General features: G+C 48.8%; 1 protein-coding gene across 1 annotated transcript in view; it reads left to right on the forward strand.

Moving 5' to 3' along the window:
* LOC147359662 (uncharacterized) overlaps window positions 1–12548 on the forward strand; it is a 223481-nt gene that overhangs the window by 191127 nt on the left and 19806 nt on the right. Inside the window, exon 12 of the mRNA XM_086335656.1 lies at window positions 7607–7754. The gene's annotated coding sequence lies outside the window, so the exon portion shown is untranslated. The remainder of the gene's footprint in view (window positions 1–7606; window positions 7755–12548) is intronic.

Raw genomic sequence — 12548 nt, forward strand, 5'->3', positions numbered from 1 at the left:
CAGCTGTTCGTTCCCTGCATCAGGAACAGATTATCTCAGCCTCATCTTCCTGCCAGGCCACCTTCCGTTCCCTAAACCTCCAGCCTCTTGAAGCCATGTAGTGTCTCTTGACAGCCAGTAATAGCATTTATTGAAACCTGTGAAACCTCCTTTCTAGCAAGTGTTGGTAAAAATAGTTCTGCAACTCCAAGGAACAGGGTCATTTGAACTTGGTGACTCGAAAAACAAATAATGAAAAGTACACAGGACTGTGGTGATGAATTTTTCCCGCCCTCTTTGTTCTTCCTTTTTCTTTTTTTTGGTGTGTGTAAGGCAGAATGCTTAACCCATATTTTCCAAGAACTGTGTAGGTGGGTTGCTGGGGACAATTGATTTTTAGGGAAGTATTGGTCTTCTGGATGTGGAAACCATGAAGCAAAGAATAACATTGCACAAGAGGTGCTCCTATGACCAGGTCTGGGCTAATTATGGTGCTGTGTGCTTGCGCCCCTGTGTCGTCTGAGGCGCCACTTCTGCCTGAGTTGCATTTTGCTCTGGACTCAGGGTGATCCCAGAAGCCTTGTTCTAGTCAGCCGTCACGTGGATCATCTACTTTCTAAGGCTGTGCCTGGTTCTGAACAAGAGGAAGTGCAGCCTGGCAGGTAGAAGGGACACAGGCCTTGATGTAAGGAATGCCGAGTCCTGCTTCCCATCCTGCCACTAGTTTGCTCTGTGACCTCGGGCAAGTTTTCTCACCTCTCTGAGCAGTGATGTCTTCCTCTGTGTTGAGTTTGGGCTTGGTTGTCTCTGAGGGATAGGACTCCAACCACCCCTGGGAGGCCTGTTGTTCAGTCACTTGAGTTGTGTCCAACTCTTTGCGACCCCAGAGACTGCAGTCCACCAGGCTTCTCTGTCCTCCACTATCTACCAGAGTTTGCTCAAATACATGTCCATTGAGTCTGTGATGCTATCTAACCATCTTATCCTCTGGGAGGGTATATACCTTAAATAAAGGACCACCCCGCCCTCAGCATCCTGCCGGGTGTTGCATTGTGTGGGACCATTGCTGCCAAATACATTTTTGGACTTTGTAAGGAAATTTCCTGGATTTTTAGATGTAAGCAGTGAATTCAGAAGTATTTTAAACATCCTATGGGTGAAATTTGTAGCCAGAAAGAGCCCATAGTTCTTCAGTTTGTAACTCTGTATACATGCAGTGTTCTTCCTGGGTTATCATAGGCTGGGGGCTGGAAACTGAGGAATGCTCATTTGATTTTTTTTTTTTGTCTTGAAACCAGTACAAGTATTTTCAAGGTACTGTGGAAACAAAGTCAGACTGGAAACCGGGTCATAAGATGGATACTGCCTGGAGGCCTAGAGGGAAGCGTGACCTTCCTTTTCTTGTGGGTGTGAGTATTTGCAAGGCAGTGAACTCGGTCAGCTGATCTCCTTAGGACTTAATCCCAGGTGCAGCCACCAGCCTTGTCCCTGATTCCATGGACTCTGTGGCATTCAGAGTTGGAGGAGATCAAATATTTCAGTGTTTTCAGTATTCACTCAGCAGTATATCTTGTAGCTCTTCCCTGTGTGTGTACACACCTTATTCGTTTTTAACTGCTGTGTAGTATTCCTTGTTTCCCAGCCCTCCCCTCCCCGCCTCCCAGCTCTTCCATACTAATGGATGGGCTTCCCGGATGGCACTAGTGGTAAAGAACCCACTTGCCAACTCAGGAGACACCAGAGATGCAGGTTCGATCAGGAAGATCTCCTGGAGGAGGAAATGGCAACCCACTCCACTATTCTTGCCTGGAGAATCCCATGGACAGAGGAGCCTGGCAGGCTACAGTCCATAGGGTCACAGAGTCAGACACAGCTGAAGCAACTTAGTAGGAACACATATTAATGGTAATACTTTGCTTTTATCTGTTTTCTGCTTTTATTCCTTCCTCTGCTGATGTCAGGTCATAGGTTGTTTTTTTTTCCTCACCCTCCTGCACACCTTCCTTCCTTTCCTCTCTCCCTTTCCCTTTTCTTCTTCCCTTGCATCCATCCATCTCTGGATCCACTGGTCAGGCACACTCTCCCTACAGATGCAAGATGTACAGGGCAAAACCCTGAAGCCTTGCCTCCAGGAGCTCCAGTCCACTGGGAAATCAGAGACAAAGCACACTGTGGAGACTTCCTGGAAGCAAGTTCTCCGACAGTCTTTACAAAGGAGCCTTTTGGAGTATGCATCTCTGAGGCAGGTGCCCGTTTTTCAAAGGAGAAGTCAACTTTCGAGCCTACTGTGTTACCTCGTCTGCTTCCTGGGACCTCGCAGGACCATCACGGGCTGCCCAGCCTTCCCTTCCTCCTGTGCCAGAGGCTGCAGTTTTAGCAGAAAAAAGCCAGCGCTGGCTCTGAAACGATGGCTCTGAGAAGGGCACGAGCTGTCCTGGGCTTTTTCCTTTGGTGTGGGAGCCAAGAGGACCTTGAACAAAGTTGCAAATCAGAAGTCAGCCTGAAATAGAGGCGGAACATCAGGTCTTCTTCCTTCAGAGGAAATTAAGGTGAATAAAAAGGGAGCGAAGGTGGAGCATCTCAGAGACAGAGAGGGCCAAGAGCCTAGTCTCCGCCCCTGTATTTTCCAAATGGGTTTCAAATGTGTGTTTTGTGCTGTGAGTCGTTCTGTGCTTCCCTCTCCTTTCATCCTCTGCCCTTTTCCCTTCTTTTCTTACGAGCCTCTTGACAGTGATCACAGTAACGATCCACAGCACCTCACTCTCTGGCAAAAGGGGTTCTAGGAATGGAAGGATTAATGTGTGCGGTTCAGAGGCCCGCAGCCTACTCTGCTTTTCATCACCTTGGTCATCTGAGCAAGTCATTTAAGCAATCTGTGTCTCAGTCTTGTCCTGTGTAAAGTGGAGAAACTATCACTGTTCTTTCTAGGGATGTCAGCAAGGCACATGAGTTATTGTGCATGAAACACCTAACCGAAGCCTGGGATGGCTACCTGGAGTATGGTAAATGCTCAGTAAATATCACATACGTGCACATGTACACACACACACACACGTGCACAAACGTCTCCTTACCTGAGAGATGTTTCTGGCCGCTCTTGTATAAACAGTACCCGCCTCACCCCCATCTCTCTCTGCCTTCCTTCCTCTGTTGATCTCTCTTAATCTGACCCTCTGTGTAGTTACTTACTTGACTATCTTCCCTAACCCTACCCCCTCTCACTCCCTGCAAATGCTGAGATCTCTGTTACTTGTATTTAATTCTTTTTATAATTTATTTTTTAAAAGTCTTTATTGAACTTGTTACATTACTGCTTCCATTTTTATGTTTTGGTTTTTTGGCCGTGAGACGTATGGGATCTTAGTTCCCTGATCAGGGATTAAACCTGCACCCCCTGCATTGGAAGGCGAAGGAAGTCTTAGCCCCTGGACCCCCAGGGAAGTCCCTGTTAGTTGTATTTAATGTTTTAGTCCCTACTATTTAAATAGTAGTAAATACAGGCTAAATGGAAGAGTGTCAATTTTATTTTTAAATTTTTGGCTGCATTGTGCAATATGCAGGATCTTAGTTCCTTGACCTGGGGTCACACCTGCGCCCCCTGTAGTAGAGTCTTACCCACTGGACCACCAAGGAAGCCCCCCAGGAGTGTGTATTTTAGAGATGACCTGCAGCCCGGACTCAGGCACAGAGAGTAAAGCGACTAGCTCAAGGTTGAGCAAGTGGGGGAATCTGGAGACATTCAAGTCTAATGCTTTAAATTCTGATTTAAACCATGACTGCCTTCCTGCTGGTAAACAAAAAAGAAAAACTAAGCATAGTGACTGCAACAAAGTCAGGATTCAGTAAACATTAACTGAAGGTAATAGTGATCATCGTTCCTGCAGCAGCTGCCCCAGGACACCCCTGTTTGGTTGTACCCCGGCTTTCTGAGCAGAACTTGGGCAGCGGTGGCTGCCATCCTGAGAGGGTTAAGGAGGTGGTGCCCAGGTAGGTGGGCAGGTATGGCAGCAGGGTTGAAGCGAGCTCTTGCCCTTCTCGAAGGGCTGCCTATCCGAGGGAGGGAACCGGCGCTCTGTGGAGACACCACGCTTCCCGTGTGGTGTCTGTTTCCACGTGGGAGCTCTTAAAACGCGCCAGTGTCTCCCCTGGGTGTACTTCCATTTGCTGTTTTCTTTCCCCCAAGATCTGTTGGGGAGCGTTTTGCAGGGATTTTAAAGGTCAAGAAATTGTCTCTGTGTCCTGGATCTTGTCCCAGTTTTCTCAGGTGGGTTTTATTGCTCCCATTTTTAGGATGAGGAAACTGAGGTTCAGGGAGGTATAAATACTGAAGCCGGGATTCAACCCCAAGCCTGCTACTTCCCAAATACCTCCCACCTCTGCTCCACGGCTCAGACGCTGTGAGAGTTGGATGCTGGTTTGTCAGCACGTATTGAGTGATGAGCCCAGGCTGGGTGCCAAGCCTCATTTTTTTTTTCTCTATTGTTTGCTTGTTATGGTTTTTAAACTGTTTTGTTGAAGTGAGGGGGACAGTACTTGTAGGAGGTTCAGGGGGGAGGGTCCTCTGTCTTATTCTCATGTGACTCTCTGAATTACAGCAGTGAGCCATGGGGAAGAAGCTCAAGTGTCGGAGCACCGCTGCCCTGAATTCAGATATGAGCCCAGCCTCCAAGTTGCTGTGTGATCTGTGTCGAGTCATCAGCCTCTCGAAGCCTCAGTTTCTGTATTTGTAAAATGGAACATGGACTCTTGCTTGGAAAGGACACTGAGGATTTGAGATGTGAAATATAAAATATCAAGCATGTCTCCTGGTGTCAAGTCGGCCATTGATATTATTATCGTTGCTGTGTTTTAGCACATAGTGTTATACTTAGCTGTTGCTTCTTTTCTCTGCCTTATTTATCTTTGTGGTTCCTAAGTGTGCAGACCGAACCTTATTCACTTCGGCATCCCCAGCATCTAACACAGATCCTTGGTATGCGGTTGATGGGCACTGTTGCAGGGCACCTGAGCAAATGGATGAATGAACAAATAAGGCAGCCCGCAGGTTGTCAGAGCCGCTCTGGCCAGCTGTTGGAGGACTGTTTCCTGGAGTCTTATCCCCTCTTGTCAGATTCAGGCTAGGACAACGGTGTTGTGGTTCCATTGTTCCTAGATAGCACTTCCTATCTTAACGTCTCGGCCGGGGCAGCCCTGGACCACACCCTTCCCTGCTGGCCTATCACCCACCCCACTTGGACCCCGGCAGGCTCCCTCCCAGCCTGCCCAGATGAAAACTTTCCTGAAATGCTTGCAGCCCCTCAGTCACGACTGTTGTCAAAGGGGCCATTTCTTCCTCCAGAACCTTTCACACTCCAGGGAAGATCTGGAAAATGCTCAGTCAAGATGTTCTGCATGGGAACTTCTCGGTGGTCCAGTGGTTGAGAGTCTGCCTTCCAATGCAGGGGAATGCAGGTTCGATCCCTGGTTGGAAAACTAAGATCCCACATCCCCCATGCTGCAACTAAAGTCCGAACACCTCAACAAAGAGCCACATGCTGTGACAAAGACCTAGTGCGGTGAGAGTGTCAAACATTTTTAAAAATGCTCTGCATGAGCCTGATTCTTCATGGCTCAACCTGCACCTTCCTGTCTTGCACCCCACTCTCCCCTCGTCTGAATGGTAGATCAGGTCAGTCTAGTTATCTGGTTATCCCTAGTCAATAATTGAAGAAACGGAGCTTCAAAAAGTTGGGACTGCTAGTAACACAGCTGGTTAGTGAGAGGACTTAAGACCATTACTAGCTCTCTGCATCTCACAGTGCTTTCACCACTGGTTCCCTCCCTGGTTTCATCAGGTACCCTCCTCTGTTCCCAGAAGAGCTTTGAGGGGTATGTCACAGTGTTAGGGACCCAGGCTCTCTCAATCTGTTAGCCCTGGGTTGCCTCCCACCACCCTGTGAGGTATATGGGGTCCAGGCATCGTCACACCTGCCCTTTGGGGGAGAAGCCCAGAGGGCTGAGTGCCTTCTGGAGGTGACACAACTCCAAGGGTGGCACTTTCCCTTCCGTCAGGTTTCCCTTTCCTGCTGAATTTGACTCAGGTCATGGGTGTGTGTTAGTCACTCAGTTGTGTTCGACTCTTTGCAACTCCATGGACTGTAGCCCTCCAGGCTCCTCTATCCATGGGTTTCTCCAGGCAAGAATACTGGAGTGGGTTGCGGTTCCTTTCTCCAGGGGATCTTCCCAAACCAGGGATTGAACCTGGGTCTCCTGTATCGCAGACTGATTCTTTATTGTTTGAGCCTTGAGGGAAGCTCATAGGTCAGTTGTTCTCGAACAGGGTTTCCCTTGGAATTAACTGAGAAATTTAAAAATCTTGTTGCCAGGACCCAACCCCCAAAGATCCTGACTCAGGCACAGAGCCTGGGGAATCAGCATTCTAACATCTCCCCTGTGATTCTATGGTGCAGCAGCATCGAGAACCACTGTCTCAGGTCATCCTCTTACAGCGATGTAGGGAAATCTGACAGGATGCTGGCAAATTCCCAAACTCTATTTCAGACTGGGGTTCCAGCCCTCCTAAAGCAAACCATGCTTGTTTCGCTCAGATTCATCACCACTTGTGTTTCAGATGAACTGTCAGTGCTGAAAGAGGATTGTAGGGGAACACAGGAGATGGAGTGGTCCCAAAGCTGCCATGTCTTGTGCCCTTATTGTGTCCTGAGCCCTGTGATAAGCACCTTATGTATATGAGCTCATCTAACTCACAATCCAGGTGCTAGCACTAAGAGGGCACTGCTGGTGTTACCTCATTTCACAGATGAGAAGACTGTATATGGACTAGATAAGTAAATTGCTCAAGCTGGCAGGGGCAGAGCTGAGATTTGAAGACAGAGAGCTGGCTCCGGAGGCCACTGTTGTAGCCACTTTGTCTGTTGTTCTGCAGGCTGGATTACTGGTTCCCACGTGGCTGAGAATTTGTACTCACCAGCTGATCCTTCATGGTGATGCTGAGACCTAGATCTGATCTGTCACTCTGTTGCTCAGGAGCCTCTGTGAGTCTCCATAGCATCTGGTCATCTGGCAGAGGGGTGGGGAGGGAGGTGGCTGGCGGCGGGCGGCAGCAAACTCTTAGCACAGCCTGTGAGGGATCCCCTTTACAGCCTGAGTGCTGGCAGACAGTTCTTTCAGACTACACGTCACATGTGCTGTTAATACCATTTGAAAGTTTCCCCACTTTTCCCTGCCTGGTGAATTTCTGCTCTTCAGTACCTAGCTCAAATATCCTCTTCTCTCATCTATGCAGGACGAGTCAGTGATGCCTTTCTCTGCTCCCAGAGCTCCTGGTCCCTCCCTCCTGGCCCACGTGGCCCATGACATTTCCCTCAGTGCCCTCAGAGCTCCCAGAGGGATGCGGTTTGGTCTTACTCATGGTTGTTCTTTCCTCAACATCTACCAGTGAATGGCCAGCCTCCCACATGAAAGATGACCTCCTTTACCTTAGCTTCCACTTTATTTCAGCCGTGAAGACGTATTCTCTTTGCCTCTGGATATTAGAAGATTTTTCTGTTTGTAATGGGTGCTTTCTTTCAGGGTACCTCGGGTTCCACGTTGCATAACTTGACACTGATTTACTGTATTTTCTTAGGCTGAGCAGTGATTTCAGAAGTGTTCTGAGGTCCCGTGGAAGATCTGCCTCTCTCCAGCCGTGGGTTCTCTGCATTCTCGAGCATCTCAGGGTCCAGAAGAAAAAGAAGAAAGCCTGCCAGTTCTGGGAGCAGTTTGGATGAAGAGAGGTAGTGTCTTGTTTTGTGTTCTGCTTGATTCCTGAACTCGACTCCCACGAGCCAGTTAAGGCAGAGCCAGAAGAAATGGTGTCTTGGCGACCCAAGAGACACATATTTGCTTGCTCATATGCTGTTGTGAGAATGATGGCACTTGCTCAACACGGAGTACAAAGACACTGTTAAGGGAGTCCCTGCCAGTCTCTGAACAGGGCAGGTACACCAGGGGCCATCCGCTGTCAGGGTGAAGAGCGAGACTTTCTTATGCCTACTGTGAAGGGGGCAGGGAAAGTCAGGCTTAAAGATGCTGGCTGAATTCTTAGAACTCATTCTGCACAAACACACGCATAGGTGCAGGTGACGTGAACAGCGTCTTCATCTCAACATTGCTTGAAATAGCAAACAGTGAGGCTGTTTTTATTTACTTATTTCTCTATATTTATTGGCATACAATGCCTAGCTTTTATTTTATTTTTAAAATCAATGCATAGTTGATTATAACACTATTAGTGACAGGTTTGCAACATAGTGATTCAAAGTTTTTATAGATTATACTCCGTTTATAGTAATTATAAAATGTTATCTATGTTCCTTGTAGGCTTGTCGATTATTTTATACTTAGTAGTTTATACCTCTTAGTCTCCTAACCCTGTCTTCAATGCCTGGTTTTTAATCAGATTACTGTCTATGTGAAGAAACAGAAGACTATGACCCAAATTTAGGGGGAAAAAAATTGTCAGTAGAAAGCAGATGGAACTGAGACTTTTGAGCTAAATTTACGCTTGCCTGATCAATTGATTTTATTATTATTGTTGTTGTTATTATTATTAGGTTCACAGAAAAGTTGAGTGAAAGTATAGAGTTCCCGTATATCCTCTGTCCCCACATACAGCCTCCTTACCAGCAACATCCTGCACCAGAATGGTATATTTGTTACCGTTGACAAATCTACACTCACTAACATCATTATCAGCCAAGTTCATAGCTTGTATTAGGATTCAGTCTTGGGGTTGAACATTTTTTAACAACTGTGTAAGGCCATGTACCCACCATGGTAGTGTCATATGGCATGTTTTCACTTCCCTAAGAGTCCCCTGTGCTTCACCTATTCAGCTCCCACAATGAGACACAATTTACCTGCTCCTTAGTTGGGTATCGCTTGATTGCATCACAATACCTCCATACAGTGGAATACTGCTCCAGTATTCTTGCCTGGGAAATCCCACGGATGGAGGAGCCTGGCGCAGAGTCGGCCGGGACTGAGCAACTTCACTTTCGCTTTCTTACCGCTGTTAAAGGGAAGGGGTGGCTTTATGTCGTGATATGGAACAGTCTTGAAGTTGTATTAACTGCTGTTGGCCTTAACAATGTTGATTTTTTTTAATTTACTTTTTATCTTGTTTTTAACTCTTTTGTTTTTATGTTGGAGTACAGCCAGTTAACAATGTTGTGTTAGTTTGTGGTGCACAGCAAAGCAGGCTCAGCCACACATATATATGCATCATTCTCTCTGCCCCAAGCTCCCCTCACATCCAGTTAACAAAGTTGACCTTAAAAAATGAAAAAAGAGGGCATGGCACAGCGTGCAGGCTGTGCTGATGGCCCCGGTGGCGCACATCCAGCACTCCCAAATCAGCTGCCTGGACTTCCTGCGTCTGCATTCACAACCTGTGGTTCCCAACTCTGCTGATCTGAGTCCCACAAGACAGACCCCTCCTTGAGGGCAGGATCTGTTCATTTGCAATGGTAATTAAATTATTGCCTGGACCAAGCCCAGATCCAGGCACACGGTAGCCTTTCCCTTAGTATCTGTGAATACCTGAATGATGAACACAGGGGGAGTTTTCTTTCCACGGTGCTCTCTGCCTCCTACTCCTCAAATACAGCAGCAGGAGTGGAGACTCTGGGTGTCCCTCCTCCTTCTCCTGGGTACCATCCCTGGCCTCCTCTCCCCTGCCTCGAGTTTCTATGCTCTGCCAGGCTTCTTTATTCCCCAGGTTACAGAGACTCGAAGGAGATGGGAGAGCAGCTTGAAACGGACCTTCCAGATGATATTGTGTAGCTGATACTGTCCATCGGGCTGATGTAACTTAATTGATTAATTTAGTTGTAACAGCTGAGCGACGCAGCAGCTGATCTGACAGCAGGCTGGTGAGTCAGACTGGACGGGTCTGATTCCATGAGCTGGCGTGGCTGCCTCTGTAACCTTGACTATGTTGCTTAACCTTGCTGAATCTCAGTTTCCTGACCTGTAAATGGAGGCTAAAAATGCTTCCCTTGAGGTTGTCATGAGGATTAAATGTGATCACATAAGTGAAAGTGCCCTTTGAGGAAAGAAGACGATGAAGGCGCCTACTGAGTCAGGAGAGAAGTGAGGCAGGCCTGCTGGTGTCCTCTGGGGCCTCATCCTTCCGGAGGAAGAAAATCCCGACTCCCCCAGTCAGATAGATTCTAATTTGGCTCTTAGTCTCTTATTCAGTGTGCTTCTCCCGGCTGCCCAGGGCTTTCAGCTTAAGCAAATAAATGATCCTGCTCCAGCGGGCTCTGCGTTCTGTGGCCAGCCATGTGTTTGAGCTTGATAGAGATTCTTATCCGGCTGGGTAATATTACACAGCAAGGGATGACATTTCTTATCAGGGGCCCTGTGGAATCAGAGATAGGAGCCCTTTCTTTTTACTGGCAGCCAGGCCTTCGTGTGCAGGGCTGGCAGGGAGGGTCCCAGGGCAGGCCAGGGCCCGGAGTGGGCAGCTTGGCTGGCAATGGCATCAGCTGGCCCTGCTTTCTTGAGACAGCTGCTCTCAATGGCCTGCCTTGACTAAAGAAGGCCACATGAGGTTTCTGCATGTGATAGAAGCAGGGCGGGGCCCTGAAGTGGGAATGAGGAAGGAAGGAGAGGGATGCCGCTGCTGGACCAGCTTGGGGTGGAGGCATGTGTGGCGTCCTGCCCTTGTACAGAGAGGCAGGTGGCCTCCTGCTGCAGAGTCTTGGCTGTGGGAGTGATGGGGTCCTGCGTAACCTCCGTGACCCCACTTGAAGGCCTACCGGTGTGGATGCAATAGGCGTGGTGCTGCACAGGCTCCTGTGCCCTCAGGCTTCAGTTGTGGAGACACTGGCAGGCCCGATGGTAGGAAGGGAGCGAGATCAGAGTGTTTATTCCTTCGCTTCTCCCCTGCTGGGTCCCTGAGTGGTACAGGCAGGGTCTATACGTAAGGGCCTGCGTTAGCATCTTGATTCTGGGATGCATTCGCTGTATATTGGGCGAGTTGTTTACCTTGCTGCACCTCGGTCTCTTCATCCATTTTTCTTGCCATCTCTCATCACTTGCCTTCGGGTTCCATTGATCTCTGTGCCTGGGTTTGGCCCTGAGATACCAGGGGCAGGGGCACCGCTGGGTCACCCAGGGCCTGAGGCCAGAACGCCCAATGGATGGAGCTCCAGTGTAGACCAAGGCGGTTCGAACGACCACATGATTTGGGTACTGCAGCCTCTGTACGGGACACGTGCCCAGGGTTCTTCCTCTCCTGTTTTTTTTGAGGGGCGGGGGGAAGCCCTGTTCTCAAGGCATAATCTTATCCTCATCAGAAAGGGAAGGAGGAGTGGTTTCTCCCTCTCCCTGGACCCCTCTCTGGCCAGTAGTCCTGCCTCTGCTTCCTTCCTGTTGGCACCACTTCCTGTTTCCTTCCATCGCCCTGCACCTCTGCCCTGCCTCCCGCCCCAGGTCTCATGTCAGCTGTGCTGTTTTCCATGCTCCTCCCCATGGCCAAGTCCAAATTCTGAAAGCACAGCTCCGACCCCATCCCTCTCCACTTGTAAAAATAGCCTGACCTCTCAGCGTGATGTTTAAAGCCCACCTGATTGTCACCCAACCCCTGTGCTTTGATCACGGTCACCCTTGTGTGGGGCGTCAGTCACGGTAAGCAAGGTCTCATCCTTGTCTTTCGAGCTTACCAATGTCTTTCTTTGACTTTTATGACTTGTTTGCAGCCTTTCTTCTTTGGAAGTCTGAGGGGTTTGTGGGCTCCGGTCAGCGAAGGGCTACGTTCAACCCCAGGTTTACCAGTGGCTGGCTCTGGGGCTGTGAGCAAGTCACTTCACCACCCTGAGCCTCAGCATCCTCAGCTGTGACATGGGCATCTCATTCCTGTGCCAGGGCTCTCGTGAGAAGAACCTGTCTGAAGGTGTCTGCTGGGGTCTGGCTCATGGCAGGTCCTCAGTAAGTGGGGACTCCCCGCTCTCTGATGGCCTGTCCCGCTCTCTGACGGCCTGTCCCACTCTATCCTAATGCACCTGAACCCAAGTTCCATCCCATCTTTAGCCTTCTCTCTGGGCTCTTCCACCCAGGAGTCATCTTCCTCTGTTGGAAGGTCTCTGACCTCCTCCTGTCTGGAGAGCAGGAACAGACCTCTTCTTTTTCTGCCCATGTCTGACTTCCTGGCATGATGTGGACTCCTTTAGGGCATTGACTGGTGGTTATGGTTTTGGCTTGGCCACGGGAATCATTGATTTAATGATTGAGAATTTGACACCAAGGGAATGGAAGAGGGTCATCTGTTCTCTCTTTGAATGTAATTCGACTGGTATATGGTATTGTTGGTATATGGTGTGGTGGTATTGTTCAGTTGCTCAGTTGAGTCTGACTCTTTGTGACCCCATGAACTTGGAGCATGCTAGGCTTCCCTGTCCTTCACTATGTCACAGAGTTTGCTCACATTCATATCCATTGAGTCAATAATGCCATCCAACCATCTCATCCTCTGTCGTCCCCTTCTCCTCCTGCCCTCAGTCTTTCCTAGCATCAAAGTCTTT

Source organism: Bos grunniens, chromosome 14, assembly GCF_055505025.1.
Source record: "Bos grunniens cultivar Pamir isolate PY7600 chromosome 14, Bosgru_T2T1.0, whole genome shotgun sequence".
In the NCBI taxonomy this organism is placed as follows: domain Eukaryota; kingdom Metazoa; phylum Chordata; class Mammalia; order Artiodactyla; family Bovidae; genus Bos; species Bos grunniens.